General features: G+C 41.5%; 1 protein-coding gene across 1 annotated transcript in view; it reads left to right on the forward strand.

Moving 5' to 3' along the window:
* Window positions 1–27815, forward strand: part of Ppm1l (protein phosphatase, Mg2+/Mn2+ dependent 1L) — a 245552-nt gene that overhangs the window by 117788 nt on the left and 99949 nt on the right. The window lies entirely within an intron of this gene.

Consider the following 27815-nt stretch of genomic DNA (forward strand, 5'->3'; position numbering starts at 1 on the left):
TGGAATTTTGCTTCAGAGACCTAGATTTGAGTATTAACCCCACAAGTTATAATTTGTATTGGGGTCAAGAGCTTAAACATGTCTTCAGACAAGTCTGTAAAAATTTATTTACAACTAAAAGTTGTTGGGGAAGCTTATTTGCCGACAGAGAACCTTCTCCATTCTCACCAGGCCTGAGAGAAATTTAAGAATTGCCATTTCTAGAGTTTTTCCCACTTCCAGGCTCCTGGCGAGCTGGGAATGACATCCCTGTCAGCTGAGGAGCCTTTTGTTCAGTGTTCAGTTTCTAGTCTAAGAGCTTCCTGCCTCCAGCCATGTCATCTGGAGCACACATGATCTTATTCAATCTAAGAGGTTTCTGTTGTTTTACAATTATATCTGGTTCATGAATGTAGACATAATGTTTTTGTACACGGTGTAAACGTTATTGTTGAGCTATTCAAATGCTGATTTCTCTGCTCTCATATCTTATTGCAATCCAGACACGGCATGGTGATGCTTGTACCAAGAATCTCCTGTCTCAAGTTTGTGTAAACAATTCTTAGCATTTATTCTCTGCCTTGTCAATAAATGCTGAGCTCCCAGTGGCTGGGCAGAATAGAGAATAGGTCATGATGTTCACCAGCCAGAGAAAGGAGGGAAGGAGAGAGGGAGATTCAGATTAGCTAGGTTAGAGGATTTGGAGCTGTGAGGAAATTCTGGAGAGAAATCATGGAAACATACATGAAGCCCAAATAGCCAGATCAATGATAATATGCAAGTATCATGGGATGGGACAGGGGAGGTAGCCAGATTAGCATAGGGGGTTAAGGTAGGTCATTTAACTGCTCAGCAATTGAGGGGCACTTTTAAATAAATCTTGGTTTCTTTATGTGGTTATTGGGGACAAAAATAAGGTAAAGAAATACAGCCACTGATTAATTTACTGCTATATTCATATTAATATTCATATTAAAGATAGTTTACATTTGAAAGTGACCTTTACTTTTGGATGTTGACCATCAATTGCTTCTGTAGGCTATCACTGTGGTCCAAGTGGATTGTATATAGGTAATGCAGTCCACACATGGATTGACATGTTCATACATGCAAACCAAAGACTTATCTCTAGCAGGTAGTTGAGCTAAGAGTTCCAATGAGAGATCATTGTTGAGCTCAGGATTGAGATTTGGATTTGTCTCCTTGGACTGCTGTAACAAAGTATCAGCCACTGACATTTTCCCATGGTTGCAGAAGCTAGGAAGTCTGGGACCAAGCTACTGGATGACTGATTCCTAGTGTGGTTTCTTTTTGGTGTGCCAATGGCTGTCTTCTGCCTGTCTGTCTGCTGAAGACAGGAAGAGAAAGAAAAAGAAAAAGAGAGCGCTTTCTGGCAAGGTTTTGTTGTTGTTATATTTTTGTTTTTAAATAAGGCCACAAATGGCATTAGGAAGTCCTAACCTTTGTGATCTTTTTACACTCAAAGGCCTTGCATCTCAGTACCATTTCACTTAAGGGTTTTTTTTTTGTTTGTTTGTTTTTCCATATGCATTTTGGTAGAGCCTGGCTCCTCTCAGATTGACTTTCAAATTGATTGATGTGTATATTGGAGAAGTAAACAACAAGAAGAAAGATGGGGGAGAGGGGGAGCCTTGTTTATACATGCTCAGTGATTCCTCCCCCCTTTTTAAAGCATCAGGTTCAGGAGACAGAGGCCCTTGGTGATCTTTTAGTCATCATATGGACAACTTTGCACATTTAGTTCCATAGGGTTTGTGCTTCATGCTAACAGAACACATTTAGTTCATTTATCCCCAGGAACCATCACCATGCCTCAAACAGCTAACCCAGAACTGTGCTCATTAACCAAGGAACTGGTTACACACTGTTCGAGGATAGTGAGGACACCCTGTGTAATGGAACAAGTGGAAGGCAAACAAAAGAATTTTTTTTTCATATTAAGAGATGGCAAAGTTGTATCCTGCCACAGGCAGAGCTAAGGAAGCCTCTCATGTGACCCCCATTGCTTCTGACAGGGAAATGTTGCCTTTCCTCACCTTCTCATTAAAGGTCTCTAGGCCTCTGGGGAATAATTCTTGCAAATTTTATGTTTTGTTGGATTACTCACATTCTGAAGCTGAGCAGTTCTATCCCTGAAGAGAAGGAGTCTTCCCTAGTGACCTCCAGAGATTGCAAATTATGGAGAATGGAAATCCCAAATGGATGGGAGTTTCACACTTACAGGAAGGGCTCTGCCTGAGGGTTCCTCTCCAGTTCCTGTCATCAGGAATGTGTGGTCATTATATTTCCTTTTGCTTGTTAGCTCTATGAAGGTTAGGCACTCCTGGATACAGGATAAGACGAGGGGAAAGAATATTTTTGGCCCCAAGGATATTATAAATTCGTCAGAAATGTACTTTGATGGCTCATCTTAGTTGTCAACTTGGTTACATCTGGAATTAACAAAAACCCTGTGAGAGATTTTTTATAAAATAAATCATTTGACATGGAAAGACCTACCTTTAATCTAGATCTTTTGCAATGGGAAGATCCACCTTTAATCTGGACCATACCTTCTGATGACATAAAAGACATGAAAGGTAGAGGCTTGCTCTCACTTTGCCTGTTTGTCTTTGCTCTCAATGTCAGGTTCATTCCTTCATTGACATTGGAGCCTACTTTTAGGATTTCAGTATATACTGAAGACCAACTGAGATATCCAGCTTCATGGACTGAACAATTAGATTCTTGGACTTTCTGTTGGTAGACAGCCATTGTTGGGTTAGCTGGACCACAGTTTATAGGTACTGCAGTAAATGTATTAAGTCTCTCCTTTCCTTCCTCCCTCCCTCCTTTCCTCCCTCCCTCCCTCCCTCCCTCCCTCCCTCTCTCTCTCACACACACACAATCTCTGTGTTTGTTTGTGTGTGTGTGTTCTATCAGTTCTGTTCCTCTAGAGACCCCTGACTACTACATGTATACACTTCAAATGCTTAGCAACAACTTGAGTGGCACATGGTTCAAAGGCAAAATGAATAGACAAATAGTACATTACTCCAGGACATTGGTTATTCAGACCAAAATCTCTCAGAATTGAAGACATCAGGTTCCAAATCTTCGTTCTACAATTTTGAATTCTGAAGGTCAAAGGTTATTTGGATTTCTAGTGAGTTCTCAAATGGTGCTGATGGTACTGTTCTAGTGACGCCAGTTTGGAAAGTAGTGCTTGGGGGGAGGGGAGATGAGAGGAAGAGAGCACAACAGAGGGAGAGAAGATGGCATGCACAGAGGTGGACTTCTGCCAGCAGCCATCTGTTGGAGGTAGCCCTCACTGTGTGGCTCCCATTTTCAGGGGACAGTGTGCAACAGCCTCTGAAACACCCTCTTTGATATAAAAGTTTTTTTCTGCAGTGTGGCAATTCCATTCATGGAGTGGAATTTGGTCCATCTTACAGCAGCAGGAGAGGAGCAATGTTCTTGGTTTTGCTCTGACTGAGGTACTTTTCCTTTTGCCATTCTCCCTCTCTACCTCCTTCCCTCTCTTCTTCCCTCCCTTCCTCCCTTCTTCTCTCCCTCCCTCCCTCCCTCCCTCCCTCCCTCCCTCCCTCCCTCCCTCCATTCATCCCTGTGTTCTATGGTGTATATTAGTCATTTTGTCTATATCCAAAAGCAAATAGGAAACATGAATTTTCAGATTTATGGCTGATTACAAGAAAACTAGAAAAATGAGAAATGAGAACTATTGGGAAATTTCTAAAGGTGAAGGGCTTGGCAAGCTTGCTACCTAGGGAAGGGCTGTTTTGTGCTTTGGAGAAGAACTTGTGCTGACTGGATGTATGTCTCTGGAAAGTAAATGCAGCAACATTTTCCAATCCTCCGGATGGAGCTTTATCATAAAATTTTACTGCAGTGGAGTAGGAGGTTTCATTGCTATTAGATTAGCAATAGTCCAAACTGTTCTACTCCCAAATATGTCTTCCAACTACTTCATATTCCTGGGGAAATAGTGTCTTGTGGATTTATTTTTTTTCCTAAGTGCAGAATCTGCACTTAGATTCGTGTTATTTAAAAATTTCTATCAAATGCCCCTTTGAGCAGTATAAAAACATCTCCTAAAGTGTCTCCATTTTTAACTGAAAGCAGCTCACAAGGAGCCAGTGTCATCTGTTGACTCAGTCAAATTGACTTTGGGCATTTTGAGTACGGCGAAGTCGACACTATCTTTTCTTCCTCTTGCCTATTCCCACCCTCCTCCCAGCCCACCTGCTTCAAAACTTGTCCAGTGATCCCTTTCTTTGTCTTCTTAGTCATATTCAACATCCTGTCAAACCCATTGACAGTGGGGTATGGGTATAGTAAAATGCAGTGTCCTTAGGGCCGTATGTCTTCGTCATACCTCATGGTAATGTTTGAACACTTGATTGGATCTAATTCTCAATAAAAAGGACAGCTTAGTATCTCTTCAGCGTTTGAGAAGCATTTAAAAACAGGCTTCTCTGAGGTAATATTTTCTGTCTTACAATATTACTGCTTACTCATACTTAGGTATTAAAGAGTACTGTGCTGTTATGCTGCAAATTATAGGAATCAGACAACAAAGGTTTATTTTTAATATGAAAAAATATGTTAAGTGATATCTGTTACTTTTGTTGTTTTTATTTCTAATAAGGCTCTGATTCCAAGAGATGGCACTGGTTTTTTTTCTTTTACCATTTTTTTTTCCTTCCTGTCTTCCCTCTCTCTTTCTCTCTCTTCTTCCTTGTCCTGGATAGTTTTTATATCAATTTGACACAAGCCAGAGTCATCTGAGAGGAGGGAAACTCAGTTGAGAAAATGTCTCCAGAAGATCCAGGGGTCAGGCATTTTCTTAGTGACTGATGGGGGAGGCTCCAGCCCATTGTGGGTGGGATCACCCCTGGCTGGTGGTCCATGAGAAAGCAGGCTGAGCAAAAGCCATGAGAAGCAAGCCAGGAAGCAGCATTCTTCCATGGACTCTACATTAGCTCCTGCCTCCAGGTTCCTTTCCTGTTTGAATTCTTGTCCTGACATCGTTCGATGATAAGACTATGGTGTGGAAATAAATAAAAGTCGAATAAACTCTTTCCTCACCAAGCTGCTTTTGATCCTGGTGTTTCATTACAGTGACAGTAACCTTGATACCCACCTGCCCTCCTTCCATCCCTCCTACCTGTGCCCCACCCAATCTTCCTTCATGTCATCAACATAAGGAAATGATTGAATTGCATTGGTAGTTTCTAGACACTTATGTTCTGTAACACCCCCCCCCCCACACACACACACACACTTCCCGTTCTTGCTCCCAAACTTAGTGTTGCCGGGCTGTCCCAGATGTGCCATGTAACCCAAAATGAACTTGAATTTCTTACCATCCTGCCTCTACTTCCTAAGCACTAGAATCACAGATGTGCACCTGCTACTTGTTTATGTAGGTCCATGGGTGGAGTCAAGGCTTTGCATAGCTAGACAAGAACTCTGCAACTGAACTAGCTACATCTCCAGCCCAGGTACATTTCTCCTTCTTAATTCAGAAGATTAGGGGAGAGGACAGTGTGGGTGTGTGGGTGTGTGGGTGTGTGGGTGTGTGGGTGTGTGGGTGTGTGTGTGTGGCGGGGTGGTGCTGAGCCTGATGCATATGGAGTTCTTTTGGGGTAGAATTTTTCCAAATAACTGTAAGACGCTCTCCTTCTTAAGCTGGAGGGCCCCTTTGAGTAAAGGGAAGGAGGAAAGTCATCTGTCTTGTATACATGGCCAGTGACCACGTGACAACTTGATCTTAATTCCCCAAGACTTAAGCATTTAGTATTGATTTCTATCATGTTTCCCCAGTAGTTTACTTCTAGTGTAGACAGCATCCTGAAGGACAGGAAGTGTCTGATGTGGAGTCTTCGGAATCTTGCTTAGACTACTGCATTCAACACTGGGTAGACCCTAGGTTGAGCTTGAATGAATGAACAAACAAATGAATAGGTAAAGCTTTGAGAAAAATTATGTGTATTTATGTCCTAGGTTCAAGGTCATTAAAAAAGCGGAACTTGTCTTCTTTGGTTGCTTTTTGAATAGGTAGTGTAATTATACTGTATAAAAATTTGAAAACATTGTATGAGTTTTCTAGGGTTGCTGTAATTAAGTCCACTACACTCTTCAGTGACCTATTGTTATTTAATTAAATCTCCAAATACCACATTTCCAAATATGGTCATATCACAGACATTCATCCATAACTATAGCAGTGGGATTTGAACATGCCTCTCTGGGAAAGAACATGGTTCTATCTACTGTAGATAAAAGTGTGTAAAGAGGTCTGGAGAGATGGCTCAGTGGTTAAGAACACTGACTGCCTTTCCAGAGGTACTGAGTTCGATTTCCAGCAACCACAGGGTGGCTCATAACCATCTGTAATGGGCTCCAATGCCCTCTTCTGGTGTGTGTGAAGACAGCTACAGTGTACTCATATACATAAAATAAATAAATCTTAAAAAAAAAATGTGTGTAAAGAGCCCACATCATTGCTATTCCCAACTTACTTGGATGCGTGCTCAGAGGTTACTTTAAATAACTACAACTAGTTTAAAAATAACAATGGCAGTGGAACCGGTGGGTAGGGGGAGTTCATTTTGTCCTCTTAAGTTCATTTTGTCTGTCTTATTCTGGTCTGTTTCATTCATCAAAAATTTGCGATATTTAGCTTTCAGATCTATACCGTGTCCTCAGCAGGGTTCGGGGATGGGGGGAAAGGAGGGGGAAATGTTCAAACAGAAACTAAGTATAGTGATCCTATATTAATCATGGTGTGAAGCACATTCTACTTTCCTGTGACTTCCTCATTAAATGTCAGACGCCGAGTGGGTTGCTGCACTTAATCACTGTGTGCTGGCACAGAGTAGGCTGCTGCTGGCTCTAGTTCTAGTAATGTTAAATCTTAGAACATGTAGCTTGGGAATTTACTTAAATACAAGCTTTAGAATTTTGATTTACCTTATTGAATTATAATTTACATACACTAAAGGGCAAGCATTTGACAAGTTACACGAGTTTTGGTATATACATTTATGCACTGCCACAAGCAAGCTTGCAGAAAGGATACGGCGGGGATTGACCCAGGAAAGAGATGCTGGCAATGAACACAGGATTTTTTCTCATGGCTTTGAAGCCTGTTACTGTCTGTGTTATACTGTGAAATGCTACTTTATGTTAAAGCTCCCTGTGACGAGATACTCTTCTACTGAATTACATGGAATTCATGAAGGATATTGTATTTCATGATATGTTACAAGAAATGTTAATGTCCTGTGTCTTTTAAAATATGAAACATATACAGTCAGAACTATATGCATCTATGTATAGTGTTGTATTAAATGATCTCATTAGTCCTGCCAGTAGCTGTTTAACTTTTTCAAGTTTCCTTTCCTTTCCCAGAAAAAAAAAAAAAACCAAAAAACAAACAACAAAAAAAACCAAAACAGAACAGAAAAAAAACCACCTCTTTTTGAGACAGGCTTTTATGTATCTCAGGCTGGACTTGAACTCAGGGTATAGACAAGGATGACCAGGAATTATGATCTTCTTGCTTCCAGCTCCTACGTGCTGGGAGAACCATGTCTGTCACCCTGACACGCTTATAACTCGCTGGGGATTGAACTCAAAGCTTTGCACATGCTAAGCAAGCATTCTGTCAACCGAGTTACATCTCCAATCTGATAAGTCTTTAAAAGATAAAAAGAAAAAATGGCCTCCAAACTCAGTTACATGTGCTGCTGCTATTGCTGCTTTCCCCAGAGTATGCTTGGAGGACCGGTGGCCCATCAGGAGAACAACAACTTTTATGTTTTCCACCTCCAATCGCCAGTGCGCTGTGTTCCTTTTTTGCTATAGGAACTGCTAACTTGCTGTCTAAGGAAGGGTTCGGGGATATAGAAGTTAAGGGAAGGAATTAGCCTGAGTCTAAAGTTAGTCAGATCTGGTTTGAGTCCCAACATTACCACTTGCTATCATTTGACACCAGACAAGTTGCTCCACTCTCTAAAGCCTCAATTTATTCATCTAAATAGAGGGATGACACAAGTGTGATCCATCAAGAATTTACCATCCAAATGCAGGATGAAATTGGAAGAAAATGACTGTTGTCTAAAGAGACATTCAGAGTGACAGTGATGGGGCGTTTTAATAGAGGGAGAAACCAGGCGGTTAGAGACAATTAAAACGCTTCTTAGCAAAGCTAGCAGTTCAGTAGTGGGGAAGCCTGTGTGATTAATTAGACTTTACAATTGAAACCTTCTCAGTGGGCTACAGCTTTAAGTAAAACAAACAGTAGATGCCATACTTGCTGACATGACAGCATGACACTGTGATCACAAACATTGTGGACAGAACTCAACTCTCCCGGGACTTGGGGTCCGTGATTTGTAGTTTTACTACAAAGGACCAGAAAGCAAAGATATTGAAGAAATGACAAGTGGCCTCACTTCTCTATAGCCAGTAGAGATTAACCAGATGTTTGAGCTCTGCCCCTGTGGTGAGAGGACCCCGCTGAGCTGATGGTGCTTACATTGTTCATGGGGACTCTTCAGTGACTAGTGTGCTTACTAATCACTGCGAAGCCATTCCCGGTAAACAGGAACTGAGCTTTAGCTGGATGGTCTTTAAAAGCTGATCACTGCACCAGAGCAACGGTTCCAGAGATTTAATCCAGTGCAGAGCCTCCATACCGTGGAATAGGGCCATTTTCATGCATATTTTAGGCGTTCCTGAAATACTAGGGAAAGAAAGTGTAACAGATTAGATCTTTATACCATTAAATCAAGTAACAACCTGATATCGTTAGTTAAAATTTCCCAGAGAGTTTATTGAGCTAAGAAATGGCGTTAAGTCACACAGAAGCAATCCAGCGTGTGGCATTTCTGGAGGTTTCTGGACCTCAGCTTCTAGAGCACAAATTGACACCTCCCCAAGGACACTCTCTTCCCATGAGCAAGATGTGGGTGGTCTGCTCCTCTCAGTCACCTTATCCTTTGCACCAACCTGTAGATTGTTGGGGGTGGGCAGGTATGGGGGAGGGTAGGTAGTGTAGATCCCCTGGCAATTCTGGTGGGCTTCAGGATTCCCGGAGACCCTTCTCTGCCCTTCTCCAGCCTCTTCCTTCATGTCCTAACTCCTTTACTGGCCTGACCTAAGGTATTAGAAATACTTCTTTATCAGTTGTATACACGGTTAATTAAGGTATTCTCTTCTAGTCCCTACTGGCTAAATTTTTGTCAAGAAAAGATTCTATAAAAAGCCATGAAGAAGAACATACATATAAACTTATTAGCAAAGAGAAAGTTGGTTATAGATTTTGTAGTTTGGCTTAGTGTTAGGAATGATCTACCTTCCGAGCATTTTCTACAAATGTTAACAGGTCTGGCAGCAAGGACATTAGCCACTAAGCCATCTTACTAGAGCCTGTTGGGTATGCAACAGATGATGATTCTCCTCCTTCCATAATCTATCAGTATCAAGCAGTTGAGTGGTGAGAGTTAGGGTCCCAGAGCCCCTTTCCTATCCATGCCCAGCTGTTGATGGGCTCGTTCTTGTGCAGACCCAGTTGAAGGATCTGTAGCAACTGTCAACTTGTGATTGTAGTGATTGTGTCTTGTCTAGGAGAGAGCATCTCATGACCTTTTGCATTATCTTACTTTCTTTCCACCCTGTCCTCCAAAACATTCGCTGAACCTTCGAGGGGATGGGATAAATCACTTGTTTAGTGCTGAGACTAATCTGTCACCTACTCTCAGCACCTTACACAGACATGAGATTCTGTATTCACCACTGTTCCTGGAAAGAGAAGCTACTCTGATTAAAGCTGAGAGCAGCAACTGTCTATGTGTATAAACATACATACTTAGAAGACTGTTTAGTGCATGTCTACTTAACTGAATAGTGTAAATAGTGTTCAGTTCTCTCTAGGGCCTGTGACCAAGGAGTTAATACTTCCCCCCCCCCCTTTTTTTTTCTAAATTATGAGTGTTTGCCTGCATGTATGACTGTGTACCACTATATGCCTGGTGCCCACAGAGGCTGAAGAGGGCATGGGATCACTTAGAACTGGAGTCACAGATAGTTGTGAGCTGCCATGTGGGTGCTGGTAATAGAATCTGGATGCTCTGGAAGAACAGGAAGTGTTCTTCACTGCTGAGCCATCTCTCCAGCCCTGCAAGGACCTAATATTATAATGAGAGGGACAACACATCAACAGAAATCACTACATTCCATGAATTATAAGTATATAATATTATTTATAAAAAACATGGATATATATGGATGCTTATATCATTGCTTCATGTTGAAAGAATGCAAAAATTACCTGGATGATCCTGCTGTAGGTGAGCTTTGGTTCATATCACTGTGCAAATGTCTTCAGAAGCAATGAATGAATGAAGACATTGCCTGTATGGTCTGAGGCTCAAGCGGAGGTTTTGTGACGTTGCTCTAAGTGATACATAGCACTAAACTGTGGCTCGGCTGTATATTAAAACATTAAACTGCAAAGTAACTTTATAAAAATAATTAGTATTTTTTGTTGGTGGGTTTTTTTTGTTTTGTTTTGTGTTGTTGTTTTTTAAGATAAGAGTTTCTCTGTGTATCTTTGGCTGTCCTAGAACTTGCTCTGTAGAGCAGGCTGGCCTTAAACTCAGAGATCCTCCTGCCTCTGCCTCCCAAGTGCTGGAGTTAAAGGCATGTGCCGCTACTGCCTGGCTTGATATTCTTACAATTGATTAGCAAGGGGAAAATGAATATGAAACAATAATTGGTACAACCTTTATATGTATTGAAAAAGACTAAAAGAAAATAAATTAGAAGTTTCATAGCTGTCTGTGGGCAGAAGAATTGTAGTTGGACTTGACTGACTTTTTGTATTCATATTTTCCAATATTAACACATATCATTTTTATGTCAGGAAAGAAACACAAATGACTGAATAGCAGCCTTAAGTTTCTCAGACACTGTGTACTCCTAAGCAAAATACAGGTTTCTATAGAATGGCATAAAAGCTGCCTGTATTTCCACAGTAACTTAGCATGGAATCCTGCACCATCAAGACTACATTTGGAAGAGGACGGCCAGGCACTGTGCACTGGTTCGCATGAGCTGCACAATTGCTACTGCATTACTTCGTGGGTGGGTGGGTGCGCACATTACAGGCCACCTGTGGCAGGCAGAGCACAAAGTGGAGTTTCTATCTTTGTAGGTCTCTGGGCTAGAACTCAGGTCGTCAGACTTGGCAGCAAATACCTTTACTCTCTGAGCCTTCCAAATCAACAAAAGTGTGTATTCAAGAGAGGGTGCCTGCAAAAACCTAATCAGCTTTCTTAAGCTTACCCTCAAAGTTTGCAGGAAAACTGGACCTTGTTTTCACTATATAATGAAAGGATCTCTAGAGCATTAAAAATTAATATTTTCTAGTTAACTGACATAAAATGTTTGCTCCCTAGGGAAAGGTGGGTAATCATAAATAGATTGGAGTTTATCTAGTAGCTGATGATGCACTCCTCACCTGCCTTCTGCTGTGAAGAGTGGATGCTGTGTGGCCTCCAGCACTCTAACCATCTCCTAGCCTGGCTTCCTGGCCAGCTACACCAGCATCAGCACCCTGCCTGGGACGCTGTTAGAAAGGTAGATTCTGGTTTGCAAAAGGAAGAACTGTGGTATTTCATAGGTCCTTGAAATGGAAACTAAATAAGAGATAAGTCTTAGATGGGGTAAAAGATCATCCTATAGGTGATTCCTATGGGTGCTAAAAGTTGAGGACCACGCTGATCCCTATGAGGGGATGCTAGCCTGTGACATCAGAACTAATCCTCCCTTTTCCTCAGATCATTCAGTCTTTTCTGTAAGCGCAGCATTCGGGTGGATATTTGATAGCTCTGGGCTTGGCAATAGCTAGCAGAGGTTGAGAAGGGTCCTAAAGTATGGGCCACGGAAGTGAGCATTCAGGTGTGAAGTCGCCATTTGTATTCTACGCTTTGGAAGCAGGGTCAGAAATAGAATGAGCTCTTCAGAATCTGCCATCAGATCTCTGTCCATGGGGACAAGGCAACTTACTGTCTACAATTCATAGCTAAGTTGGAACGGAGCAAACTGAGATTGCCTAGAAATGAAAATGATCGAAAACTCATAAGCTGACGCCACTTATTTGTTAAATTCATTTTCTTGTACAAAATAAACACATTAGTTTGTACTACATAAGAACAAGATTGTTCCAGGTGTGGTGCTGCTCACCTTTGATCCCAGCATCCTGGGAAGCAGAGGCAGAGAGGCAGAGAGGCAGAGAGAGAGGCAGAGAGGCAGAGAGGCAGAGAGGCAGAGAGGCAGAGAGGCAGAGAGGCAGAGAGGCAGAGAGGCAGAGAGGCAGAGAGGCAGAGAGGCAGAGGCAGAGAACTGTGTGAGTTCTAGGTCAGCCTGGTCAACAGTGAGTTCCAGGCTAGCCTGGTGTACATGTTGAGACCCTGTCTCAAAACAAAACAAATGACCTTGTTCTAGGAGAATTGAACCCCAGGAGAACAGACTTAACAACAGCAATACAAGGCTAATTACAGTATCACGAAGATGTATGTTTTGTACATTTGAAATGGTTCTGTGTTTTAGAACTGAGTTGCTTTCTGAAGGAAAGAGGCTGACAAAAAAAAAAGGTGCTGATAATATTTTAATTACCATACATTTTCAAGTAATTTATCTTCAACTCTTATTTGACATACAAATTCTAGCCTCTAACCTTTCTTTAAGAAGAATTGTAATTCTAACCTTTTCTTATGTTTTTAAGCCGTACTTCACCTTTAAATCTGCCTTTTAAATTTTATTTTTAAAATAATTTCATTAAAGTAGGAAATAGGAATTGAGGGTTCCCCCCCCCCCTTCTCTTTCTTTGTTTCTTTGGGTTTTGTTTTTGTTTTTGTTTTTTTAATTCAGGGTCTCACTGGCTCAGGCTGGCTTAGAACACATTCTGTAGCCCAAACTGCCCTCAAACTCCTCCTCTTCCTGAGGCCTCAGATTTTGAGTACTGGATTTACAGTGTGTACCACACTAGCTGTTTTAACAACAAAAACCTCAACAACCCTCCTTGACTGTTTTCTGTTGTTACAAGTAAAGATACTTAGTCCACTGTTCATCCTTTGAAAGTCTGTCCTAGCCTGTGAAGCCTAGAAAGATCATTTAAACAGGGTTTATTTAGAGAACTTGATGGACTGGCACAAGATGTCAAGCAAGGTGTTAGCTTGGTGTCCTAGGAACCACCTCTTTATTGCAGGTGAGGCTGACTCTGTGTTAATCAGACATGAAATGAATTTTATACCAATAACATCATCATTATCATTTATACAGAGCTTGAAGGCTGGAGTGTTGGCTCATGGGTTAAGAACACTGACTGTTCTTACAGAGGTCCCTAGTTCGGTTTCCAATACTCTCAGATTCTGGCTAACAACTATCTGTAACTGCAGTTCCACCCCTTTGTCTGGCCTTTGCAGACAATCGTATACAGAATCCACAAACACAGATGCAGAGTATCTGTCTGTCTCTCTGTCTTCATGGCAACACTATTGCAGTAAGGATATCATTTTAGATGGGAAAAGAGAAGCTCAGAGAAATGAGTAACTTGCCTGTTGTCATGGACAGGGTATGATGGCTCTGGAATTTAAACCTCAGTCTGCTGGGCTTGACTGCCCAGGCTTTTTATCATCCTGTGGTGCCCCAAACCAGGCAAACGAACAAACATGCCGGTGCGAGAAACACTATGCAGAGTTTAAAATGATGTCAGAGGGATTACCATGTGACTTTGTGTTCACATCCTTAAAAAGAGATGAGTTGGAGAAGGAGTTCATAGTCATGCACCATGGAGGCGGAGCTTATCCAAAGCCCAAGTCATGGAGGCGGAGCTTATCCAAAGCCCGACCTCCATGGAGGCGGAGCTTATCCAAAGCCCGACCTCCATGGAGGCGGAGCTTATCCAAAGCCCGACCTCCATGGAGGCGGAGCTTATCCAAAGCCCAGTTCAAAGCAGTGCTGTTTCCATGGGAGATAAACAGATGAAGATCAGGCCAAGCACATCATCATTAACTTCAGTCCATTTACCTTCATTTAACGAGCTCTTCGTTACCACTACTAGAGTTTTACAAGTGTAGACAATTATTAAACCCTAAGAATAATGAAGCAATCTATGTTCAAGAATTGATGGTAACACCATTCAAGACCTTCACACAGTTTTTTATGGACTGTTTTGTTAATGTGCTTCATTTCTCTTCAATGACAATATAACATGTTTTTCTTCTAGGTAGACTATTTCTTTCTTTTAGTTGCTAAGATCTAATGTCTTCATCATAAACTATCCCACTACATTCCTTTCTCAATTATTGTCATTGTGTCTAACGAATTACTTTATGAATGTGTGGCAGAGGTAAGGACATAGTAGTGCACCCCTGGGCTAGCAACAATGGGAACCTGTCAAGCCCAAGCCTGAAGAAGCACTCAGAAAGGGAAGGAATCACATTAGTTACTAGAAACCAGGAAGAGCTAAAAACAGGAGAGAAGGCCAGTGCAGCTGGAGCAGGGACTCGGCTGTCCTCTCACCTGTTGTCGCTGTCGCTGCTGCTGCTGCTGCCGCTGCCAAACTCCATGAGAGTCCAGAAAGCAGAGAACTTGTTGCTGGCCAGCCACTCAGGGTAAGGACAGTGGAGGAGTAGAGAGGATAATTTAAGGAGGGCAGAGGAGGATTCATAAAGAAGTTTTGTGTTTGATATGAATCTGTGCAAGTGATTTTGATTCTGTGATTATGATTTAGGTCTTAAGTTCGGCCCAGAGACTCGTGTGTTGAGGGCTTGGTCTCTAGCTCATGGTCCTGTTGGGGCGAGAACTGAAGGCTGAGTCACCTTTACTGTGAATGTTTGATCATAATTGACCTGTGAAGGAGTATGGATCCCTGTTACATTTGCAGTGATGTGGAGACAATGTTGGCCTCCACATATAATTTGTTAGCTAATTATCTATTTCCTTGAATCCTATTTTATAAATACTCAAACTTGAAGGAAAACATCTGTATGGAAGAAGACTCTAATCTGCCTCTCTCTCTCTCTCTCTCTCTCTCTCTCTCTCTCTCTCTCTCTCTCTCTCTCAGGCTCATCTTATTTTTAGAAACATTATACAGAAGGGAAGATTGTTACAAATTCACAAAATATTTAGAGAGGCTTGTCTACTTACCGTGACAGAGATGGACAGCATAGTATGCTCTGAGGGCAGTTAACACACAAACACTAAACAGTAGACCACATCTTGTAATCCTCGTAATTGTCTGTGGTTCGGGCAATGTCGTAGGCATGCAGGAAGTGACCTGAGGTGGTACTAGTGCTCAAGATGAGCCTTGACTTTTGACTGTGACCTCATTGGTAAAGAGGGAAGCAATCCTTTTAGGCTTAGGAATTGTTATACACAAAGCACAACTGGATTAAAATATAAACCCAAAGAGAGGGCAGAGGATGGCTAAGGGAAGCCTTGGCATGATTACCAAGTGTAGTGCAATGGCAGTGAAGGCAGTGACGGGAGACTGGCTTTGAGAAGGGGCTCAGTTGTCAGTCAGGCTCCTGAGGGTTTTACTAAGAACTGTATGCTTTTCTACATAGCTTATAAAGATTCTCTTGAGTAGGGGAGAAAAATACTTGTGAAGTGAGGGAGAAACTGGGTTGAGGAGGATGGTGCAGAAGGGCCTTTGGTAATATTGTAGGGGAGATGAGGGTATTGTGGGGATGGAAAGGTAACTGTTAAAAGATGCTACCATTAACTAAGAGGCAATAGAAAGAAAAGATCTGATCTAGGAAGAAAGTTTAAAAGTTCAGTTTTAAACTAATTGAATTTGAGGTTATTAGAACTTTTGTCACGTATTGATGATTATTTTAATCAGGAAAGCAAGAAGTTGTCTGGGCCTTAGAATAGGAATCTAAAACAGACTTGGCAACCTGGGGGTATTTTTTTTTTTTTTTTAAAGACAGAAAGTAGGACTTGCTGGTGAATGTGCCTCCAGAAAGGTAAGCACAGGAGAAGCTATTATGACCACAAAACCCACCAGGGAATGGCAGTTGGGGCTGTTTTGACTCTACTGCCTTCTGTGATGGACTCTCCCCAGCCACCATGGCTTCAAGTTCATGGTAAACTTGATACAGCACTACTGGATCTTCTGTCAGCCAGGCTCTTAAACTTGTGCCTGTGTAGGGCTTCAATCTCATTATCTTTGTTCTTTCACTTGTTTGGTAGACATAATGGCTTGGCCAGTGTAAGCCCCAACCACAGTGCACTGGGGCTTCCCAAAGGCATTACCCACACATACCTGCCTGGAGACTAACTTGTAAACAGTGGGAGATCACAGACATGAACATCTGTTGGAAAGGACCATCTCCAGGGGCCCTCTGGAAATGCAGTCAAGGAACAGGCTGCATCCTTGCTACAGAGAAGGCTGCTGTGTGTCACCATGGTGAACTGAACCAAAGGTAATTTTTAAAGCTATTAGGATAAATGAGCTCTTTTCCACGGAGAGAGCTCGGAGTGAGGAAGAGGGCCAAAGCGAGAGCCATTTAAGGAGAAGTTGTATAAAAGGCCATAAAGAAAATAGAGATCAAAGAGCTAAGAGGAAAATCAGGACTGTAGTCGTCATAGAAGCTAAGGAGGTTTTGAGAAGTCAACAGTAGAGCTGTGTTTAAGCAACTTAAGAACTGTGTTTATAGCAACTTGTAAATTAGTCCCCCTGCAGGACCTTTAAATTCTGTTTTTGTGGGTGGGTTGGAGAGGCCACAATGTTTACTGGAGTTACTCTGGACCTACTGAGATTCTGAGGGCAAATTTATGGAGCTGAGGCAATGCTGCCTGCCAGTCAATGCCCTAAAGTCCTAGGAAGAGGGTGGGAGCTGGGGCTGGAGGATCCCTTGTGTGTTGTGATAGGTCTTGTCACAGAGTGTCACGTCCTGTCAGCAGTAGTAACCATTGGTCTCTTCAAGTCAAAAGTGGTAAAAGAACCTGGCTATTCTTTCAAAACATGAGCATGTGAGGCTGGGGAATAGCTTGTTGGTTGAGCACTCACCTAGTGTGCAAAAGCCCTGAGTTTGATCCCTAGCACCACAAAAAACAACAACAACAAAAGCCATTAAACAATGTATGGCCACAACAACGCATAATGGTTTCTCAAACATTAAGAGGTGAGACTTCTTATTTTTTTCCAGTAATTATATCATTTTTATGTTTTTTTTATTTTTAAAAGTAAATTTTTTTCTAAAAATTTATTTGTATGTATATATATTTTTAAATAACTTGACAACTGCATATGCTAAGTGAGTTTTTATGGAGTTGTAATTTTTGTGATTCTATATTTCAGAAAATGAGAAGTGTTTATTTATTTTTACTTTAAGTGCCTACAGAGGCCAGAAGAAGGCACTGGATCCCCTAGAGCTGGAGTTACAAACACTCGTGAGCCTCTTAATGTGAGTGCTGGGAATCAAACCCTAGGCTCCTGTAAGAGCAGCGAGTGCTCTTAATTGAGGAATTATCTTTCAACTGGAAAAAGAGCTATTTTTAAATGTGGTAGTTTGTTTGCAGGTTGTAACTGGACATTAAGTTGATATATACTGTGGCAAGCTATTTCTTTTGAAACTAAAAATAAACTTTCTCGATCTCAAGAATTCAAGAACAATTCTCAAGAAAGAGATTTGGAAATACTGCTGGGTGATAGTTATTTGTCACTGTGGCAGAACACGGGACAGAAGCAGCTTAGGGAGGCTGTAGGGCTCTGAGTCAGGGATGCTGTCCATCAAGGCTTGGCTCAAGGCCATGGGAACTTGCAAATCTGGAGGCAGAGGCTTCCAGAAGACAGGGCTGGGCTGTTACCATCAAAGGCCTACTCAGTGACCCATCTCTTTCCAAATAACACAACCAGCTGGGGTGAGATGTTCAAACCCACAAGCCAGTGAACATGTTTCACATTCAAACCATAACATCTCTCCTGTAATTTCCTTCAACCCTGTGGCTTTTTATATCCTATTAAAAGATTTAAGTGCATGACTGGACAGAACAAGTTAGCATCCAGTCCCCTGTGATGAGGAAACTCTTGGTTTCCTCACTTCATGAACAACTAGGAACATATTGACCTTAGTACAATGATCCTCTTCTTATACCAGTGACTTCATCCTGGTATCAGATTTGTAAAACTACAAGTAAGAAATTGTAAGACTCTGACGAGCCTTAGATTATTGGAGACCCCCCTGAGTGAACAATGCAGAGCCACAGAGCCGGGAATCGATGCAAAAGCAAGAGGAATTTTATTGTTCCAGCATGGTGGGATCATCCTGCATCTAAAAGGAGAGGCAACCCTGGGCAGCTTGTTCAGTGAGCTGTTATACAGTTTCTAGAGAAATAGCAACTAGGCGCAATATGATTGGCAGAAGAGTGTGACTTTTAAACTGATTGGTCTTTAGGGAATGAGGTGGCAAGGACTTCCTTGTCTGTGGGTGGCCATCCCTGTGGTCTGAGGAATGTTAATTAGCCTCTCCCTTCTGGAGGGACAACTGTCCCATGACCTTTCCAAAGTTCCTTAGCTGACCTCTTCAAAATCCTGCTAAAATTTAATATTGTAGAGTAGATGCGGTTGTTAGAGTGATGAGACCTAGAATAGTTTATGTGTCTTGGATGTAGAGCTTGAAAAATGACCAAGCAGGACCCAAAGCCTTACCCATAGCCACCAAACACTGCCACAGGCTTTATAGAGCATTCTGCAGGCTGACCTTCTCACCAAATGTGTATCTCTGTGGTGACTGATCCTAAAGTCCTCTGAGACCTAGCTCGACTAGGCTGATCTGAACTACTTGTAAGTTTCTTCTCCATCCTTCTGGTTGATGGGGTAGATGTAAGTGTCCTTGGGCCTCTTTGTTAGGTCCAGCCCTCCATTTTTTATTGAATTCCTGACAAATCTTTGGCATTGCTCTCTAGCCTTCACCAGACTTGTCACATGTTGGAGGACTAGCCCTAAGGTTAACTAGACCTGCATCAACTCCAGTAGAGGAATCCAGAAGATGTATGTAGAGTGGACCCAAGGTCTCTAGCCATTTTTTTACTAACACGTGGAGCGTTTGTCATCAATTCCACAGCAGAGCCAGTTCTGCTGCTGGAGTGTGGGGGTGGGGTAGGGCCAGTTAGTGTTTTTGCAGAGAACAGAAGAGCTAGTAGGAAAGGCTTCCTTGGTTTATTAAAGCAATCTGTGTTAAATAGGAAACAGCAGTGGGTGGGAACGCCTGAATGATGCTGCTAGTGGTGTGGCAGAGCAATAAGATGTGCGCTTTCACTAAGAACCAGAAAGGCTGAGCTGTCATTCGGAAGTTATCTGGGGTATTCAGCCAACGAAGCCCCTTCCATCCAGGGCCCAAGTGCTTCCTAATGTAGTAATTCAGACAAGTTCTTACACAGAGGATCTCAATCTGCCGTTCTCGAGCAAATCCATGGCTTCATAGCTCCATGTCTCATTCAGGTCAGGAAGTAATCTGTTAGGCATATTGGTGTTGCATTTACATCACACTTGCATAGACATTAACCCCACCACCACCACACGGAGTGTGTTCTTTGAGTAAATCCTTTAGAGTTGGTACAAAATGTGTGTGTGTGTGTGTGTGTGTGTGTGTGTGTGTGTGTGGTGGGTTATATGCACCTGTACATGTAGAGGCACAAAACCAGTGGCAGGTGTCTTCTATCACACTCTGGTTTTTTGTTTGTTTGAGGCAGGGTCTGTCACTAAACCTGAACCTCACCTGTTGAGTAGACTGGTTGCTCTGTGAGTCCCTGCAACCCTCCTGCCTCTACCCACCAGTGTTGGGGTTCCAGGCATGCGCCTCCATGGCTGGCCTAATTTCTGATGGATTGTGGGGAACTCTTGCTTGTACAGCAAGTGTTTTGCCCAATAAGACATGAGACAGAGCTTTGCCATGTAGCTCAGGTTGGCCTTGAACCTCTGATCCTCTTGCCTCAGCCTTCCCCCCTTCCCCCAATGCTGGGATTTCAGAATTGATCTGCCTGGTTTGAACAGTGCTCTTTTTCTATACCTATTTGGCCACACCTATTCTGAAAGGATTCTGTATAGAGGAACAATATAACAAACTCCTTAAAAGTAAGAATAAAAATATCAAGAGGAAGCTGTTGAGGGATGTTGGAGGCATTCTCTTTCCTCTACTAAGGGCTGAAATCCCACCAGAGCCAGGACATCGCTCTTGAGCCTCCTAGGCCTTCTCTTAGTATATGAGGATCATGCTGGGGTATGTTTGCGAGTATTGATACGTGTCACATAGATCCGACAGGAAGTGGAGGTTACAGTGTGGTGGTAGTTTTATGTACAAATATACGGAGCATTCACTATACGACTTCACGATTATGAAGTTTGGAGCATTGCTGCGGTTACTGTGGGGATGGCAATGTCGCCTGACAAATGTCATAGAAGAAACCGATGAAAATATTCCTGTTGTCATCCTTAACTTTGACATTTCCAGTTTTAGCCATGGTACCCACCCATCTACCTAGCTCTTCACTCTGTAACCTACTTTAAATTCTTTGGGCTTTCTGTTTGTTTGTTTTAGACATCTGCCAGTTGAGTACTGAGTTAGATTCTAAATGTTTCCCTCTGCACCCCCCTTGAGAAGCCTGTTTCTAAGTTTAGCTACTGCTTTACCTCCATATGCTTCTTGCTCCATTTCTAGGCAACATATGTGGGTTGAAAATGTGCATGGTTAAGACAGTGGAGCTTCAGGGTCAGAACACCAAGTCCTTTTCTGAGAGCAACTTTAATTTATAAAAAATGAGATGGAGGCTCTCTCGTGTCAGTGCAAGGGTGTACCTGCCATTTTGGCTTGGGAGGGTCAGAGGGCAGTCTGGGTGTCTGTCCTCACTTTCCCTTGTGAGACAGCCCCTAGACGTTGCTGCAGGCCTGCAGATATTTCCTTTTTTTGCCTCCTGTCCCCTGGGAGGGCTGGGATTCCAGATGTGCACTGTTGTATCTGGTCTCATGTGCATTCTGGGGATCTGATATCAGGTCTTGAGCTGTGGGTGCTTTACCCATTAAGCCACCTTCCCAGACCAACTTGAATTTGAAAGCACTAGAAACAACTTGCTCTTCAGGCTGTCTGTATAGATCCCTGGTAGGACACTTGCCCAGCATGCAGTAAGGCCCTGCGTTCAATCCCAGGCATAACAAACAATGAAAATGTGTTATGTAATGCAAAACCACACACGGGGTGGAGTGGGGTTGGGGGTGTCTTTTGGGCTTGGTGTAGGAAGACAGGGTGGGAGACAGACCAATCGGAGGGTAGTGCCATCTTTGTGCATTGTTCCAATCACAAAGTTCCTGGCAAAGAACACGGGCACAGAAGCTTGGAGAACAGCTGCTGAAGTTGACAAAGAGCTAAGATTCTTGAATGCCCGTAATACCATTTGTCTCTGGTCTGTCACAACATCATATATCAATGGCTCTCACTGAGAGGCTTATAGGACAGTGAAGTCAAGCGCACACGCAAACAAATAGCTTAGTGGGAAAGGTTTGGTCTCACATTCCACTGTTGCTTAAAGGTATTAAAAGTATTAAAGGGATCTCAGTCAAGGAGCTTTATAACAGCCTGTTGTATCTGGTTGTGTGGATGAATATACCTAGAATGAAGTTTCTATGTAACATGTCAGGGAAAGTGTTTCTACTTTTAGAAATTAATGGCCTTACTAGACTTTGCATTTTGGCTTTAATTACCTTGAATTTAGCAAATCAATGAACAGGAGGTGAAGTGATCCCTGGATGACTAAGATAGACAACATACGGCTTTTTCCTCCTTCGTCTACTTTAGACACAGGAGATTCTTCCAGCCTCATCTAGAGCTTATGTGTTCTTACATTAAAGACGATTCCCATAACCTTCATGATTTTTTTTTCTGTGTTGAAAGCTATTAAACAAAAAAAGGCAGGTGGAGAGGGACCCTCAAACACATAAGCATTGACAGCAGGCTACAGAAGACTGCATGAAAAATGATGTTATTTCTCAGTGAGGCCAATAGAAGACCCTGTAATATGGGGGTAGCAAGCCGAAGCAGACTCCAGGACATTCCTCATGACAGCACATGCTGACGGGATGATGGCCTGAAATATGAAGAAGGCATCATCTCACCATTGCCCTTTCTGTTCCGTGTTTATGATAAGATTCTAGATAGATTTTAAACCAAAACAATCAGACCAAATCCATTACACCTCGAGTATTTGGAGCATGTGGGAAATTTCAAAGTTGTCTCCTTTTCACCTGCTTACTGCCATTTTATCTAAGGCTGGCTCAGCCGCCTCTCCTCTGTCACCTTCTGCTTGTGTTATCCCGGCATGCACAATCATTTGGTGATTTAAACTAATCCCACGGTAACTTGTGGGAAGCCAATATCTGTGCAGCACTTTATAAAATGCGGCCTGCCGGAACCTTCTCAGAATTTTGTGCTCTAATCTGTATGGAAATTAATATCATAAAGCATCATGGCCAATATGAGTTCAGGGTAGGGTCAGGAATATCTAAGCCTTGGAGAATGGAACAGTCTGAAAGTTTTGAAAACATGTTTTCTAATAGAATAGAAAAATTATGGATTAAATGTCTCTTTCCTTATGCATTCTTGTTTTGTATAAGAATATTCAAACAAATGTAGAATTAAAATAGGTGATGTTCTTATAACCTGAAAAATTTGGTTTTGAAAGGCTGGGTATGTAGCTCAGTTGGCAGAGTACTTGACTAGCATTCATGAAGCTCTGGGTTCAGTCCCCAGCACAGCATAAACCCAATGCTTATAACATCAGCACTCAGGAGATGAAGATATAAGGAGTTCAAGGCTGCCCTAAGCTATGTGGCGAGTTCAAGTCTGGAATATGTGAGACTCTCTTGGAAAGTGATATTTTAGAAACCATTAATAATTCACTACCAATTCGACTCAAATTATGTGGGTTATTTAACTGATCTAATAACTAATAAAACTGTGTGTTTCACAGAAATTTTTAATCCAGAAAATAGAAATAGTTCAGTGCCAACAAAGTTGGTAGTGATAAAAAAAATTTGGATGGAGGAAAATAACGTGAGGTGATAGCATTGTACTTCAGAATGCCACGCTCACGTCATTTGACTGGGAAATCCATACAAATGACAGGAGACCACATTTAGTGCTTAGAAGGGATAGTAAAACATTTGCATGGTTGATGCAAAACTTACAATACCTCAGATTAGAACAATGGCTTTGAATTCCTCTATTTGCATGAATGCAGATCATACCATCAATACTGTTGGTTTAGGTGGACCCCACTAGACACGACATGAAGAGTCTGATTGAGCCAACTTCTTTTAGGATCTTCTCTGAACTCTGCCACAGCAAAGCTTAGAAAAGCTTTTCTAGGCAATGACTTGTCCTTTTCTCTCTCTTATCTGATCTCATTGTATGTCCACTGTACCTTTCTGTTTCTTCTTTATCTGAGTTTCTAAGTGGGCCGCTTAAGAGCTGCTCTTTTCTTCCAGAATATACAGTTAAATTGTATCCATTTGAGTAGCAGTGCCTTAAAGCAGTGGTTCTCGACCTGTGGATCATGACCCCACCGGGGGTGTCAAAGAACCTTTTCAGGGGTCAAACAACCTTCCTTTCACAGGGTTTCCTAAGACCTTCTGCATAGCGGATATTTACATTAAAATTTATAACAGTAACAAAGTTGCAGGTATGAAGTAACAATGAGAATAATTTTATGATTAGGAGTCAGCATAACATGAAGACCTGTATTAAAGAGTCACAGCATTAGGAAGCTTAAGAACCACTGCCTTAAAGATAAAAATATACACATATCTTCCATTCAATTACCCAATGGTGTCACAGATCTGCTTGTCCTTACTCTGTTCCTCATTGGAGGAAGACCCTATACACACTGTATTGCTTGTTGAACAAAAGCTTAACTTTAAGATTTTTTTTTTTTCATTTAGACTGGTGGAATATATCCTGTTAGAAATAGATACATCAGCCTGGCAGTGGTGGCACACGCCTTTAATCCCAGCACTTGGGAGGCAGAGGCAGGTGGATTTCTGAGTTCGAGGTCAGCCTGGTCTACAGAGTGAGTTCCAGAACAGCCAGGGCTACACAGAGAAACCCTGTTTCAAACAAACAAACAAAAAAAACAAAAAAACCAAAAAAAAATAAAAAAAAAATAATAAAAAAAAAAACCCAAACCATAGAAATAGATACATCAGACTGATATAGATTGTGAGGTGGGCATGGTGGCTCATGAGTAGCTAAGATAGGAGAGTACTGTGAAATCCTGTCTCAAAAGGCAGGGAGGGGTCATGCACTTGCATGCTGCCTTGAGACAGCTGAACTCACCAGATGAATTTATGCATTTGATTTCCATACCCTGTTACATTAAATTCTCTGTCACCTGTATTGTCTTCCAAAAGCTGTCATGACATGTTCTGCAGCTTAAGGATTTAGGATTCTATATTCCCTGTCATAGAGACAAAAAATGTTTACTTTCCTTACCTAAATCTGTTTTCTTTCTCTCACACAGACGCAGACACACAGTAGAAGGCTGTGGTCAGTGTTCTAAAGTCTGTAGTCAGGTTTTCCTCATATGCTAGAAACTTCCTCTCGCATGGTACAGTTTCTGTATGAAAATGAGCATGCCGAGTGCCCTGGAAGATGGCCACACCTGAGAGACAGTGGCACGGTGCTGACTTTGATCATATTGTCTTGCACCTTTATTCATCTTTCCAGCCTTATCTTGCTTAGTCTGTATCTGAAATCTATGAAGCACCATTTTCTTTTTCCAGTGTTGTTAGAGACAAAATTGGGTTGGATCTCACGAAGCAAAATTTATTGAAGTTCCTAATATTTAAAGAGTCCCTGTTCTTCACTGTAGTATGTTTCTAAGAATGTCAAAAAACAAAAGCAACAAAGAACCTATTGATATTTAATCTTTCCTCCTACATAGTTATGGTAGAACCTGCAGGTATGCCATTAATTGGTTCCAGCCATACTGACTGGGCAGTCAGTCACATGTGACTTAAAAGGAGGATGATGGAGTTAGAGATGGGAAGAGGAAGAATTGGAGATTTTATTTTTATTTTTAAAGGTCTTTAGGGCTGTGTGTGTGTGTGTGTGTGTGTGTGTATCTGTATGTGTGTGTCTGTTTGTCTATGACTTACTTTCATTGCAGTTTTCAAAGTCTAGTTTTTCGTTAAGCTTTTTTTAAACTTCCAATTCTAGTGTAAAATTTAATATTTTTAAATTCATTTTATGTATAAGCATGTTTTGCCTATGTGTATGTCAGTATACCATGTATGTGCAATATCCAGAGAGGCTTGAAAAAGGTATCAGATTCCCTGAGATTGGATGTACAGACTCTGTGGCTGCTGGCGATCAAATCAGTATCTTTTACAAGAACAGCAAATACTCTCAGTCACTGTGCCAGCCCTCCTGCCCCTGAGTTTAATATTAATTTTGTTGTCTCTGATCTCATTTACAAAGTTAATAAAACATTTCAGCTATTTTATAAATTTAATAAATCTCCTTTCCCTTTTTATTTAAATTGGTTTTAAATGTTAATGGTTTGTAAATAATAATATATTCAGATTTAATAAATAACAGTGACCATCGTTTTTTAAATTATGCTTTAAATAACATAAAATGCCAAAAGTGAGTAGATTACTGAATGGGAAATTACTTTTAAAAAATGTTTGTCATATTGCAAAACTTTTTAAGCATCTAGGACATAAAAATACAAATCCATTTAAGGAAGGCAGTTGATATTTCTGTTAATTAAGAATAGTTACGACTAGTCAGTTTATTTAGTTCTAGTCTTAAAGTTGCAAAGACCCAGCATATGATAAACCACTGTCAGAGGAAGTTATCAAATGCCATATAATTTAGAGCTATTTCTGAGTATATGGAAGCTATTCATGACCAAGGATTTCCATGTGATTTTAGTTAGATTCTTAGCTACCTAGATGGTTCTCATACAACCTGTTTTATGTGTTTTCTCAAAGGCTTTGAAAAAGACACCTAATCTTTTAAGACTTAAGTCCCTGGATTTAGATTTTTTTCCATATTACAAAGTTCTACTGTCTTAGGGTTTTTATTGCTACAAGGAAACATCATGACCAAAAACCAAGTTGGGGAGGAAAGGGTTTGTTTAGCTGACACTTCTATATCATTATTCATCACTGAAGGAAATCAGGACAGGAACTCAAAGAGGACAGGAACCTGGAGGCAGGAGGTGATACAGGGGCCAGGGAGGAATGCTGTTTACTGGGTTGCTCCTTGCGGTTGGTTTGCTCAGCCTGCTTTCTTATAGAACCCAAGACCACCAGCACACAGATGGATGGTATCACCCATACTGAGCTGGGCCTGCCCACATCAATCACTAATTAAGAAAATGCCTTACAGTTGGATCTTATAGAGGCATTTTCTCAACTTAGGCTCCCTCCTTTCATTTGACTTTAGCTTGGGTCAAGTTGACATAAAAACTAACCAGCACAATTGACTAATCACAGAAATCTTCATTATCCATTGAGCTTTGTCTTCTGGGGCTAGCTTATATCATTGAGTTCCCTCTAGCCCTAAAGACTTTTGGAGCGAGATGAGCTCTTCCATGCTTTCCAATCCCCTGGGCTGTACAACCTCAACATTTACAATGATGTAAGGAAACTGGTCATGTTCGTGGTTCCCACAGCCGTGCAAGCGAAAGGATTTGTATATTTCTGGAATTGACAGCAAGCAGAATTATGTAATAGTATTTTTAGAACTATCCATATGTCAGGCACTGTGCAAGACAAAAGAAATGCAATTTTAGCCTTAAAAGGCCCGAGTTCTCTCCTCACAGAGCATCTGATAAAGTGAGGTTGAACGCAACTCGACCGTGAGATTTGGGATTATGTTGCCAGGTGCCTAACTATTGGGCTTGATTTGTTTTATACTCTCCTAACTGTAATCATTTTCTTCTCTTCTAGATCTAAATCAGTGCCATCCAAGAGTTGCTAGAGAGTTAACTTAGAGACTGTTGGTAGCAAGTTAACTAGAGTTTGTGGTCTATTACACTCAGCCTATCAGAGTCTGGAATGATGGTTGGTTTGTTCAGATCACTTGCTTCTCTTGCAGAGGATCTGGTTTGGTTCCCAACACCCATATAGCAGCTTACAAGTCTCCATCCATCACCGTCTTCTGGCCGCCTTGGGCACTGGCACTGGGTGTGCACATGGTGCTCAAGTAAACATACAAGCAGAAGGCCCTCATACATTAAAATGAGATTGATTCATTAATTAATTAAAAAATAATCATATACCGGAAAGAAAAGGTTCAACTTAAAAGCAATGTATTCATTCTATGTCCACTGGATGTTTATTTTAATTGAAGGTACAGTGCCTTCCAAGACTTCATGTACACATGAAATAACACTTGATGGTGAGAGACTCAGTACAGAAGCCATTAGGATGCGTCATTCCTGCCTCGTTTCCATTGAAGATATTTTCTGAATATTTTATTCTAAGTGACCTTCATTAAAGTCTTATTATATTTTATGATTTTTTTTTTCGGGTAATTCAGAAGCTGTTCCAGAGAAGGGGTCTGGAAGTTATAGTTCATTCCAGATGACTTAGAAAGTGTGCCCTTAGTTTAGCAAGTTTTAGGTTATTAGACAGTATATGTGATCGGGTTCTTAAATGGGCTCACTCCAGTAACGCTTTGGAAATGACTTTCCTCTTCCCCTACTGCTTCCAAATCACCTCACATCGGAGAATA

Source organism: Arvicanthis niloticus, chromosome 4, assembly GCF_011762505.2.
Source record: "Arvicanthis niloticus isolate mArvNil1 chromosome 4, mArvNil1.pat.X, whole genome shotgun sequence".
Classification (NCBI taxonomy): domain Eukaryota; kingdom Metazoa; phylum Chordata; class Mammalia; order Rodentia; family Muridae; genus Arvicanthis; species Arvicanthis niloticus.